The sequence below is a fragment of the Strigops habroptila genome, chromosome 7 (assembly GCF_004027225.2).
Source record: "Strigops habroptila isolate Jane chromosome 7, bStrHab1.2.pri, whole genome shotgun sequence".
NCBI classification, from domain to species: domain Eukaryota; kingdom Metazoa; phylum Chordata; class Aves; order Psittaciformes; family Psittacidae; genus Strigops; species Strigops habroptila.
In genome coordinates, this window is record NC_044283.2 from 57,205,555 (window position 1) to 57,219,276 (window position 13,722).

Below are 13,722 nucleotides of genomic sequence, written 5' to 3' on the forward strand. Positions count from 1 at the left end.
CTCTGTACAAGTCGACTAGGTTCTCATCTCAGGCTGAGCATTTGACGTGGCCAAGGTTTTGATGGCCCTTGGAAAGCTACTTTCAAGTGAAGCTCTGAGTTAGGAAAGGCTGGTGAGGCCAGCATTTAGTGTTCTCCAGGATCTAGTAACAGTCCAGTGCCTTCCTACAACAGGGCAGCAGGACCTCTATGAAGTTAGTGCCATGGATATCCCACCCATCAACCACATGTACAGCTCCGTTTCTCAATGCACACCAGAAATTACCTGAATGGATCTCAGACACACAAAGATTTTGATATGTGGCCCAGAAGTTCTGGAAAGCTGATGGCCCCCAGACTTGCTCATCTCCAAGTCAGACAACTGAGTCTTTGGATTTAGCTAACAGAAACAGAGTATTTGATTGGAATAAATTGTACTGAAAACACTTTATACCCAACCTCATTGCGATTTCTGAGTATTGTGCACTATTAGCACAAGATGCAATAATGTATCATAGCCATAACACTGAAGATACTGTGTAGAATAGAATCATACAATAGTATGGGTTGAAAGGGACTTCAAAGATCATCTAGTCCAACCCCCTTGCAATGAGCATCATCTAAATCATAGTAGTGATGAAGTAAAACTCTTGATTACAGTGGACTAAAAAAAAATATAAGAAAAAAGGAGTTCCAGTCTGGATGAATATCAAGAAACTGGGTCTGAAACAGAACTGGTGTTTATAAGAGCCCAATTACTCCAGTTTGTGCAGGAACCTTTTCGTACCTCCCATCTCATGCACCTGCAAGACAGCATGCTGTCTACTCATTTCCCAAACTCCAACTTGACTTCCACAAATAAAGAAATTGCTCAAAAAAGAGGCAAGTACTTATTCACATGTAACGAGTCAAATAATCTCCTTGCGCACACTAATATGCTTTGCCTGCTGAAATGAAACACCGCACTAACAAAAGATAATGCATAAACCAAACCACATCATCTATTAAAAGCAACATTGCAGATGTTTCTTCCCAGTTAGGGGCTCTTTCCTATATATGGCCAGCATTAACTAGGATATGGTCACAGGACCAAGGGTTGCAAGAAGCATGCCATAAAACCATTATGATCAGTTCCTGAACCTACTTCAATCAGTGGCAGTGCTGCCACCTAGGTCAGAGTCAGGCTTGTTAGCCACAGGTCTTGATGAAGCAGACACTATTTTCCACATCCTTCATCTGAGATCAGAAGCAAGAGGCAAACACCACTGGTACAGGAATGACTACATATGGTGAAGGAATAACTAGTGACTGTACAGTGATCACCCACAGAACAGATGCAAGATGATATTGGATGCAGCAGGCATCAGTTAGGTGCAAATGATGACAGCTGGGAGTTTTGTGCATGATGAGACAGCAGCACATGAAGATCTGTTCTCTTCGGGACCAAGGCAACACAGCACTTCTGATCTTCACATTGAATGTAATGTGAGAGTTCCTCTTGTTTTGCAGTTGAAAGGATTGGCTTTGGACCAATGACAGAATCTCTACACACATGAAAAAATGATAGCCAGTCTTCTGAGAAGCTGCTAATGGGTGCCTGACCCCATTGTTCTGGAATGAGGAAGAGAACCCAGCACAGCCACATCTCTCATTACAATCGATGGTTGCACTTGAGCCTTTGGGAGAAGCTATCGGAAAAAGCAGTTTGAAATGACAATAAAGCTAAACCAGAGGAACATTAAATATACAGGTGATATTTTGCTGATGCAGCAAGATCCTTCAGTCTCAGTTTAGTCCTTTATTGGGCCTTACAGCACAGACCTACCACATCTCTGGCTTTAAAATGAAATAGAAAGAAAATAACCGTGTGAGTCCTATTCTAGCATACTTTTCTAAAGTGATCAAACTTGAGCACATCCTTCAAGCTTTAGCATTCACATCAGCTCTGGGCTAGACGAAATAATAAATGATTTAAAATAGTTAGGTTTTGGGGTTTTTTTCTGTTTTCTTTTGGGGTTTTTTTTGAGGATAAGGTGAATCACCAAAACTTTTCATTAGGAAACAGATAAGGTTTTGTCAGAATAGGTAGTTGGAGAAATAAAATACATTCTGTATTTGTTTGCTCTGAAGATACCCAAGATATATCTTCCCAGGCATGATTCTTTTGGGAAAAGAAGAAAATTGCAGGAACTTTATATATCATGAATTATATGACACTCTATAAAAAAGGGTATCAGCATTGTTTTCAAATTTGTGAGTGCATACAAGAATGAATGCAGTCCTATAGAAAACACATTTTCACAGCCAGTTGCTAGAGTCTCATTTGTGCAGAACTGCAGTACTCCTACCCAGGCACATTTGACCTATAGCACTGCAGGAGCTTGAGGGCCACAACAGCTATGAAGACTCTCACAAAATGCGAGTAAACTAATAGTAAATAAAAACATCCAGTTCAAATTGGTCAGTTCTTTTTCAACACAGCCCCAGATGAAACACACATAGAGGGAAGTTATAACATTTGGATCAATGAGATGAAAAGATGATGTACGAGAGAGAAATTATATACTTTGAGTCCAAGGAATCGATTGGCTTTCAAAAGCTGGAAAACATCAGTTAATAAGTTTAACTTGCTGAACAAATATTTCCAAAGAGGTAGATATAGAAGAAATACCTGTAGATTAGACAGCCTGTCAAATCAATAGGTCAAATGCAGCTATACTCAACAGAAAAGTTTCACTGGTTGTGAGGGAGATTAGAGTTTTCTGACAGCTAGTATATTAACAGAAACACATAAGGTCAATCTCTCTGAATTTAGGTCAAAAGTTTAGCCCAAGTCAGAAGTTTGTCTTCATGTTTTAAAATGGAGTTATTGACTTTTCACTTCAAAATGTCATTTTCTATTTTTGTCCCCAAGTCACAGCTAAAATTTCATTCAAATTGAAATAAATTATTTACCACCTGCTGAGAAAAACACCCCAAACAAACCCACATTGAATTTGAGGTTGGTGCTAATTATTTTTGAAATTTGTATTGGTTTGCAAATATTCAATTTCCCCCCCCCAAAAAACCAAGAAGAAAATCTATTTTTTTAAAGGGATTGTTTGTTTTGTTTTTGGTTTTTTCCCCCACAGAATAACAAATGCAATTTTTAATCCAAATATGCCTGTTAGAACAAATGAACCCCCCAAGCCTTTATGGACAATGAAGTTCAACAGATTTCATCCTGTGAAGACCTAATTAAAAAAAAAATAATCTCACAGTAGTCAGTCCTATTGAGTTTTGCACCCCAACACTGAGTAACCCACATTTCTTACAAAGTTGCATACATCTACCACAACAGTAATCCAAGCTAAGTACACCATTAAATGCTCAATCTAATTAATTACAGTCTAGCAACATGTCAAAGGCCAACCACAAAATTTCCATATCTATTCAGTTTGATAGAAAAGGTAGTTTAATAATTTCCAATTTTAAGCCCAAAATAATTTTGATAGCCTTCTGAATGTCACAGGTATATATATTTGCTTTGGTTCTTGTGTAACTAACAGCTGCCTTTTCACATACTAAATTATTTGTTCTTATTGAGAATGGTGTAAAATTTGATTCACCATTCCTCAGCCACTAGGAAAAAATGTAAAGATTATATACCAAATTATGCAAATTGACATTGCTGATCGTTTGAGATATATTACTAGGATAACCTCTCTGCATCAGAAAAACACCAGAGTGCTGGCTATCTCATTTCCATTTATATAGCTGTGTTACAGACATAGGTACATTATATTTCAGAAATATATAGCAAGGAGGCTTATAATTTATCCTCATCTGTAGAATGTGAAGTAGGGTTTTAGAGACTCCTGCTTAGGGCTATTCTGCAGTGCAACTTTGATAAAATTGACAAGCTATCTTTTTAGTCAAAGATTTATAGGGCACATGACTGCATCCAATTTGCTGTCTCAACCAGAAACAGCATTTCATGTAGAAGGCTCCCACAGCAGACCTTGGGTGCAAACATTACCGTTGAGAGGGAAGGAAAATGGCTTTTGCTGATGTAGATTGATTTTTGTACCTAGGTGAACCTCTCAGAGTACCTGGGGCTGGCCAGTATAGGAGCAGGATGTCCAACTCTGCTAAGTTAGTGGCAAAGAAGATTAGGGGGAGTATATTCCCACTATAAGCAAACAAGAGACCTGGAGGGGCATGATTTCCACTAAATTCAGTATATTTGATGTCATAGAAAGGGTATCATTACGTTACCTAAACTTTAGTTGCTCTAAGACACAGATCACTATCTCCACCCACTGTCTGCAGTGACCATGGTCTTCTGGGGCAAATCTCCCTTAGGCTACCTCATCTCTGCAGCCAGAGCCTCTATATTTCCCCAAGTAATTTAGACAACCTGATTGCCTGAAATCCTCTGACACATTCCCTATACAGCACCCATGTATGTGCTAGCTGGGCACTTGGGTGCAAGCCCAGTGTCTTTTAATTTATGCCAAATACAACTGTACCTGCTCAACAAGGGTGTTATGATGATTAATTAATTCATCTTTGCAAAGCACTTTGAATGATTAAGAGCTGCAATTAAAGTGCTTGGCTTCTACGAAGCTGAGACAACAAAATACTTTGGAAGAAAATAATAACTGATAACTTTTGATATTAGTGCTACCACTTTGAAAGAATGCATGGACAGTAGTAAATTAATGAACTGTTTTTTAATGAATACTATAACCTGAAGGGACAGAAAAAATGCAAAGACGTGCTAAAATATTCTGAATCACTTCACAACCGTGGATAGCATCCAGAGGCTATACACGAAGGAGGTACTGGTTTTGTATGCTGCTTACCAAGTCTAGAAAAGTTTCTAGAGAGTCACTTTTCTTTCCAGTATCTAAACATCAAAGAAAGTTAAATCATAAAGCAGATGTTACACACTCTGTCGTAAAAAAACTGTAACACAGTGGAAAAATCTGCTCTGCCTAGGAATTGCGTTGAAATAACTGATGTAACTTCAGTTTCACATTCTAAGCCCTGATCAGTGCACAGCAAAGAAAGCCATCTTTTCATCTGCTAACAGTAATGCAACTCCTGTTCTTAAATTTGTACTTGGAAAGAAAACAGATTTGTTCTCTTCAGGAAGAAAAATTCCCTATAGAGAAAGGGCCCTTGAGTAATTTGTGTTGCTACCAATGCTTTTATGTTTTGCAGCATGGGTATTGTGTAACTTGAATTCCACAGTGACTATAGAAGTAAAAGAATGCAACTGCAAATATATGTGCAAATGTATTCTGACAGTGTTTCACTTCCTTCTTTCTCAAAATTAAAAAGCATAAATTGCAGATCTCTAAGACTAATAGAAACCCAGCACTGAAATGAGCAGCATCAACTTGTCTTGCATCTCTTAATTCTCAGGGTATCCAGTTTTAGCCAGGTTTATGTGTGAGTGTGACTCAGAATTAGACAATTTAAAATTCACCCAAGGTAGCTCTGAAGAAATTTGTTATACCTCTCATTACACTATGGTGTTTCTTACATTTTGGGTGAGATCCTTCACGGCTACCAACTAGACTGATGTTATGAAAGTAAAAGAAAACTGTGTGCAACTACAGAAATGAGGAAACCAGGAGAAGGTAAAAAGCAGTTGATGGAATAATGTAAGTGACAGAAGTAGCACGGATCCTCTCTGAAATGCCCACACCACACAAATGACATATTACAAACCAATACATAATCAGAAAGGTAGAGCCTGGAAACCTGTGCAGTCACATCTCTACACACTTAAATGGACCTGAACTACAGGTAAATAGCACTGTCCGAAGTTAGAGATATTATCAAATTGTCACACATATATTGCATATGTTAGATAATATTTTCAAATAGCTTTAGGTGTGATTATTAGTTGTTTGTAATGCACAAATCATTTGTAATATATGGGATCCAAGCATTGCTCAACACTATACCATTCACTCCCTGATTTTATAGACCAAATTTATTGTTTACTATTTGGCTGTCAGATTTATATGAACATGCAATGGACTACAGTCATATATCAGCTAGAGCTGAGGAGTCAGTGTTGTTTCTTTTTCTTAATTAATCAAAGATAAAGATTATATTTCTCCAAGGATTGCAGAAAGGAGCAGCTACCACATACTTCACTAATGTCTCCAAGTCTTCCTAGAGCCTGAACATTCCTGGCTACAGTACAAATGTATATGGACTACCTATGACAGCAAGTCCCATTTTGGCCCTATGACCACAGTGTCGGCTGATCTTACAAAGGAACATAGACATGGTGCCCACCCCACTCACCTCTCTAATCATCAGAAATTTCATATTCCAGAAAAGCACTGAACCCAGACACCTCCACAACCTTGATGCCAGCAGTCCCCAGGAAATACCCTCCTCAGAGATTTTCCATTTGCCTGCCTGTTACCTTCCCCGTCATCCACTTGGCTAAACCAGTCTCACAGCCAGAGTTTCGGCTTCTCTTCCAAAATAGTGTGTACACCTTCACAGCAAAACAGCAAATCTCGAGCCAGTTTCAACTTCCTGCTCATTTCCTCAAAGCTCTGTTGATTCTACAGGGTGTTGCCATGCAGTAAAGATGCCAATAACTCCATTACCACACACAAGTCAAAGCTTATTTCAGAACAGCTGCATATCCTTCACATTTTTATGGACATAGCTATTACAGGCTAGTAAAGTTTCATTAACTATACTTAAAGACATGATTATCATGTAGTGTGTTTATATTCTACACAAATAAATCTGGAAGGAATCTTGCATCATTTTCATCCACAAATACATGGACATTTACACATGGGTATGCAAGTATGCAATATATTGTATGAAATGCAAACTTCCCTAAGCTTTCCTCATGATAAGACCTCACAGGGACCATTCCTGCCTCACGGATAAATCGCTTCTCCATTCTTCATCATTCCTTGGCTATCTTTGAAAATACCAAGAAACCATCAGTGATAATGGCTTCTGATCTGGATACCCAAATGCCTAGCAAAAGTCCTCAACTGTGAAAGATTTTACGCTATTCCTGCAATTAATTCATTAAAGTGAACCACCAACATTCTAAATAGCCCTTCAAGTATATATTTGTGCAAAGGTTTCATTTCATCAATTAAAACAGAATATCTTTTAAAATATCATATTATAGTTTTCTCATCTAAATTACAAAGCAAAAAAAGAAATCAAAAAGCAATGTTTTAATGAAGCAAAAAGCTACTTTGATTTCTTTTATAGATGGAGTTTGATTGAAGCCTGTATGTTTCACAGAATGTTTTGATCTTGTTGAATAAGCTGTTTCTGTTGGAAAATTGTATTTTCATCATTTCTGTGTAGCTTGGAGAAATTGGTATTGCTCTATCAACTTCAGTGATTTACAGCAAGTGAGGACCTGGCTTGTAATAGCAGCAATCTTTGTCAGTATCTTGTGGACATGTTTAAACAGAAAAGGTATTGCTCAATGACAGAGCATGCATTTTGGAAAGATTGAAAATGGTGGATGAGCAGTAAATTACTTTATATTAATAAGTTTTGTTTCAATGTCGTTTTTGGCAAGCAGAGTAGAAGTTGAGCCTTAGCAAAGAACTATTCCAATACACCCATCAATGGCTACCATGCCATTCACTTTATAAATAAACTTCAAAATACTGCCTAAAGCCAGCTAGAGGGATCAAGCAGGGTCACAATAAGCAAGGCTATAGACGGCTGAGAGAAAAACTGTATTTCTGTAAGGAAGGGCTGACTGTGAGTCTTATCAGCCACTAAACAGTGGGGACAGAAACCTGGTTCAGAAACCTGCCTAGTGTGCATGTAAGCTGCGCCAAGTATGTGTGTGTATATATATACATGCACACACATATATATGTATGTATAAAATACATATGCATGCACCAAATGCATCTTTAATTATTAAAAAAAAAAAAAAGGAAAAAACAAAAAAAACATCTGCTAGCTTGCTGGTATCCTCAGATGACACTATGGGTACCCAGAAGGGATTTATCATAAATTCTTGGAGAGCCTCCTCTCAGAGTAACACATCTTTATGGTACGTTATGGTCCTTTGTATTCACCTGCCTGTCGGCATATTACTTCTGTCTTATTCTTAGATAAATAGGCAATTGGGAACCATTCCTATGGAACCACCTATTGCATAAGCATAAGCACCCAAACCAACCCCAACTACACTTCTCTTACTCAGGTTGTTTCATTGTCTGAGAAATTTTAATCCTCGAGAAATAAATTGTTTCACTCAGTAGCTAGAAAGTAAAATCTTATCTTGTTACTACACAGAACTCATTAAATTATGAAATTTAAATGGACACAGATCAAATACGCATAGAGCATAGCACGTCATTCCCCTCCCAGCTGCAGCACAGAGCAAAGCCCTTCCTTCCTCTTACTTTAATTCTTTAACCCCTAACTCCTGCTCATGCCATGGGAAACAGTCCACACAAAAAAGTCCAGGACTTAATCTCTAAAACAACAGAAGCAACTTGAAGTAATTCAGTGTGCCATAAACATTGATTAAATAATTGGCAGGGTAAAAACCTGGCAGCTCCAGTGTAAAGCAGCTGCTTCAAGACAGCTAACACAACATGGGCAAGCCACTTCAGTAGTGCTAACAGCGTCTCTGCGAAATACAAACCTCAGTGTGGGAGATGTGCCGTGTACAGGTCCTTACCTTCATAACAGAGATTTACCCTAACAGAAGTGAAAGCACATGCAGAAGAAAACAAAAAAGTGAAAAAGTATGTTCTATAACATGATCATATTAATGGAGACACAAACGCTGACAAAGATTACACCTTATGGTTCAACAGAAAATGTATTCTCTAGAATATCATATTGTAGAGATTTATTATAGATGAATTACAGTGATTCATTTCTCTGAAATAATTAAATTTCTGTTGACACAAAAATCTCATAACTGAAGAGGTTCAGCAATCCTTTGAGTTACTTTCAGGGGAAAATGAAATTAAGGTATGTTGGATATAGACAAAGTGAACAGACCAGGCTCGTAAAAGTAAGATAATCGAAAAATTCTGTGCCATAGACACTCACACACTCAACTACTTCTGTAGTCACTTGATTATTCTAATGTCCTTCTTTTTATAGCTCATACCTGCATTAATTTATGGTCCATTGCAACAAAATGTCAACTGAATGAAATGTAAGATTTTATAGTAGAATACGAAAACATGATTGCACTCTACTGCTTCAGGCTAAAACTGAGGTGTTATGTCACCTGCTCTCCAAGGTAAAGATCACAAACTGATTGGAGTTTTAAAACTACTTTTACTGTTAAAATTGGTTTTATCTAACACATTTATTACAACATATTCCCTCACAAACTCCAGCCTGTTAAAGTGCAGTTAAGGTTGTGGGTGTCTACTAGACTATGTGTCTCTTACCTTTTAGGAAATCAAAATAAACCATAAGGCGTAGCATCCAAGAGCTACGCTGATGTGCCCTCATTCGCAGGAAGAAGGACCTTATGCCACAAGTTGCTCAGCTTCCAATAATGAAGGTGTCCTGTGCCAAAAGGCAGGCATGGCACCCTTGCCTGATCCCAAGAGAGGACAACTCTTTTAAGAACTTCCTCGCTAAAGAGACACAGCTACAAGAAACTAACAAACCTGCCAGCCTCAGCTTGCCAACCGACTCCAGGAAGAATAATTTTTGTTTTTCAGCAACTTTCCAGACTATCAGTGTTTCTTTCTGATGTTGTCTTTGACAAGACACAGCATAAGGCACTAATCTAGTGTTCGCAAAACTGCAGGTCAAACCTAGGAAGCTGTACAACCCACTAATTTAACTGTGAACAGAATTAACACTGAGATCAATGTGTCTGACTTTTTTCAACCACTTGATCAAAGCCCACTAACAATGGAAACTTTCCTTTTAACTTCAGTGGATCTACAACCATGTTCAATTATGTTAGCTTAGTACCTCAAACTAAAACTTCCAGAGCTGGCTGGCTGTAGCAGTATTTCTGGTTTAAATGCTAAAATTTAATACAACTTTGCTATAAAATGATATCTTCTCTTTTTATTTTGTTCATCTAGGCACTGTTTCTCCCCTTACATAAGGGTGAGGGGACGGCGGGAGAGACTTACTGCTATCTACACATTACAAGTTTCTCTAAAATATGCAAAATTAAAAAAAAAATCTCAAGGTAATCAGAAAGGAATGATTTTGAATCATGTCATCCAAAAGTAAGAGCAGCTAAATCCACAGCTAGTATAAATCCATAGTAGCAGGAGCAAATCTGACCTACACTAGCTAATAGTTTCAAGTGTTTCTTTTCCTTATGAAAAAAAATATTACATAGCAGTACTGCATAACTAATAGGATCTTCTAGCTTGATTTGTTCCCTAATTAGTTTTCAAAATTACTTAGTTACTAGTCCTGAATATTTTTATGTGTCTTTGCTCCACATTCTTAAATTACATTTAAGGTGAAGATGAGCTTTAATCCAAATCCTTCATGTCGAACACACCAAAAAGAAAAAAAAACAAAACCAAAACCAAAACCAAATCTGATTAAGCATTGATTTTTTCAAAAAGCTCCCCCTTAATATTAAAAAACCACAATCCTCAAACATTTTTTTGGAAACAAGCTCCTTTTGAGTTTCAGATGGGAGCACTTCAAATGTTTCTAGACTCAGCTTCCAAAGAGTTCTAAAGACCACTACCAAATTAAAAAAGAGGTCTCAAATCTGTAGTTAAAAGTGTCTCCCTAAAATTATACAGGCTTGTGAGAGATACTAATCCCTAACAATGAGAAGCCAAACAAAACGTAATACCAATCTAGGTAATTAAACTCATGTTTAACACCTACACAGTTTTCTCACTCCTGTCCTCATGTCCTGGCATAATCTGTCCCCCTCAAATTAAGATATTACTACAGGTAACTACAGAACAGAGAGACTCCTCCTGGCTATTCTTACAAGATGGGACAGGACCATGAGATGCTCAGGTTGTGATAGTGTCTGTACATCAGATAGACGGCCTGTGTCAGGCTTCAGAGACCCTGACATCTTAATAAGGGTGATATTCAGGACGTACCTCTTGGTACTTGGGCATTTTATATTGTGCCCTGGCAGTGTGACAGGAATCCCACTGACTCAAGGAGCCTCAGACAGGCACGAGGAAAAGAAAAATTCATCCTACTTGTAATGGGAATATAACAAGGAGTAAACACTACATGCAACACTGTTCAAACAGCATCAGCATTCATGTGCAATAAAAAATATTCACAATATCCAAATGAAGTTTAAAGAAAACTAAACAATATGCCTCTCCAACCCCTCAAAATACACATACATTAAAAGAATATCAACCTCCTGTCTTACAGTGGATTTAAACACACTCTTCGCCATTATCTGGCATAGTCTCAAAAGAAGCATTTTCACTTAAGCAGACAGAGGCCACAACTTTTCTCATGCTTGCACATCCCTTTGCTAGTGGGAACCTGAATACACCACTTATTGACACCTCTGGCGGAAGGCTGTTTGAGCGTTTTAAGTTCAAGCCTCTTTAACATCTTTTTGCTGAAGTCTTTAAGGAACTTTCAAGTTTTAGACATACTTCTCTTCAAGGGGAGTGCCAAGAGCTGTCTTGGCTGACTCATTACCCTCACTCAATCACTCCTACTGAGCAGAGTTGATTTCCCTCCCTGTTGAGTTCCTCACGTCTTCTGCATATCCATTGCATATATACATTCACTCCACTGAAGGTCCCAATCCTGTTGTCTGAATTAAAAAACTAAGCAGTCTCCAGGCAGTAGGCTTGGGCCCTTTTTCATCCCCCGTCCCTAATTTTCCTTGGCAAATCAAAGGTTTGTATGCCAAGCCTGCTGAATGAACTGCCAGCAATCCATATCACTCAATTTGCCATGCAGAGTGAAAAAAAAAAATTGAAAAACCTATTCTTTCAAGAAACAGAAATTAAAGGGCAGGATCAAACCAAAGAAGCTTGGTTCAGTCTCAAAAGGTGTTAGGTCTCAAAAGGCACTCAATCCCCAAAAAAGAGAAAAACCTCACCCCAACCATCAGTGCTTAGTGAGAAGAAGTTTCCCCTAAACATTCATTTCCTCATGACTTTGATTCTTCTCTCTCAATGAAGTGTACACAGATTCCTCTCCTAGAGTGCCAGCATCGTTGCACAGAATCCATGGCAGAAACAGGTGAGTGCTGTTTTCTGAAAGTTATTGCACATTATCGCAGCTGACTTCAACAGTAACTTCTAAATGAAATGTAGATAAGCCCCCTTAATTCCAATCACCCTTTATTCTAAAGCTTAATTACAGCAGTACAAGACTATTATAGAATGACAATTACAATTTATTTAAACATCAATAAGTAAACATTAGGTTTTATTTTCCTACTGTGAAATATATCTAATGTAATGGGATGATAATTCCATTTAATTGTGTGCAAAGAAACTGGGTAATTTCTGTCAGGTATCATAAAACGGCAACGCTGCTTTATCACAAGATATTAACATTTCCAAAAACAACTGTTCTTTTTATGAATCGGCAGTTCTGCTCAGCTTTATTTAGTTCTCAGTAAATGGACAAGGGAAAAAGTTGGAGTCTTGTCCAGTCAGAGAACAAGGCCCACTTTGGGACTTATCAGTAAAACATAAATGAAATTGTGGCAGAACTGACCTTGCATCATTCAGGCTTCAGGAGAAGAGTGGTGACTGCCACAAGGCTGTGAAAACCCTGCCTTGAGACCTAAGGTAACTACGCAACATTAATCAGCCAAGTATTTCAAGCTCTGTCCATTTTGAGCTAAAATCTGACCTGCATCTAGTTATGGCCTCAGCCCTAAATCAGGCAGATACTGGTCTCAGACACATTGCTGTAAATCAGGAGCCATTCATTAATAAACCTGAAGTTGCATTTTAAAAACATTCCCACAACGAAAATCTTCCTAAATGAGCCTTGTTTTCCAAGTATCCCAATTTTATACCAGCACTACTTTACTGATTACTGAAATAAAAGAATCGGTAGCAGATTTGCCTGCTTAATACTTATAACCAGTTGGTGAAGACAGTAAGAAGGACTCAGTTTAAGACTTCAGGGCATCATCAAAAGCTAACAAAACAGTTGGATCAAGCCCTTGGGCACTTTTATTTCCACTCCACAAAATTTAATAAGAGACTTTCTCTGAATCCCACCTACCAGATGGTGATTCTATTTTTGCAAACACTCTTGGGTCTATTTCCCTGTATGAAATAAAGGCTTTTTAATTGGGAAGAGGTGAAGGGGTGGAAGATATGATAGCATGGGTACTGAAACTAAGGATCCAAAGAAAAAATATGAAAACTTGGTTCTTCATTCAAAACTTTCCTTGCAAATCTCAGAAGAATTTTAATAGCTGCAAGTCCACCCATCCAGACCCTCTACATCTAAGACAGTTACATGTGGTATCCCACACCACATCAAATCATCTTTCTCAATATTCCCAGAGCTGCAGAAAGCCTGACTTCTGGGAGGAGTCTGGCTTCTTTTAACACCAAAGAAACCCATGTCTACTTGGAAAAGCAACTGACTGTCACAGCGTAAGCTGAAATCAGCTCAACTTCTTTCTCCCGTGTCAGAAGGGGAACAAAGCAAACTAGCCAGTGGGGAAAAAAAGTCTTTACTTCTTGAGAATATGGACTTCCCCCTTTGCCTTCTCTGTGCTCAAACTTCCTCACCTACCTTTTAAAATGCA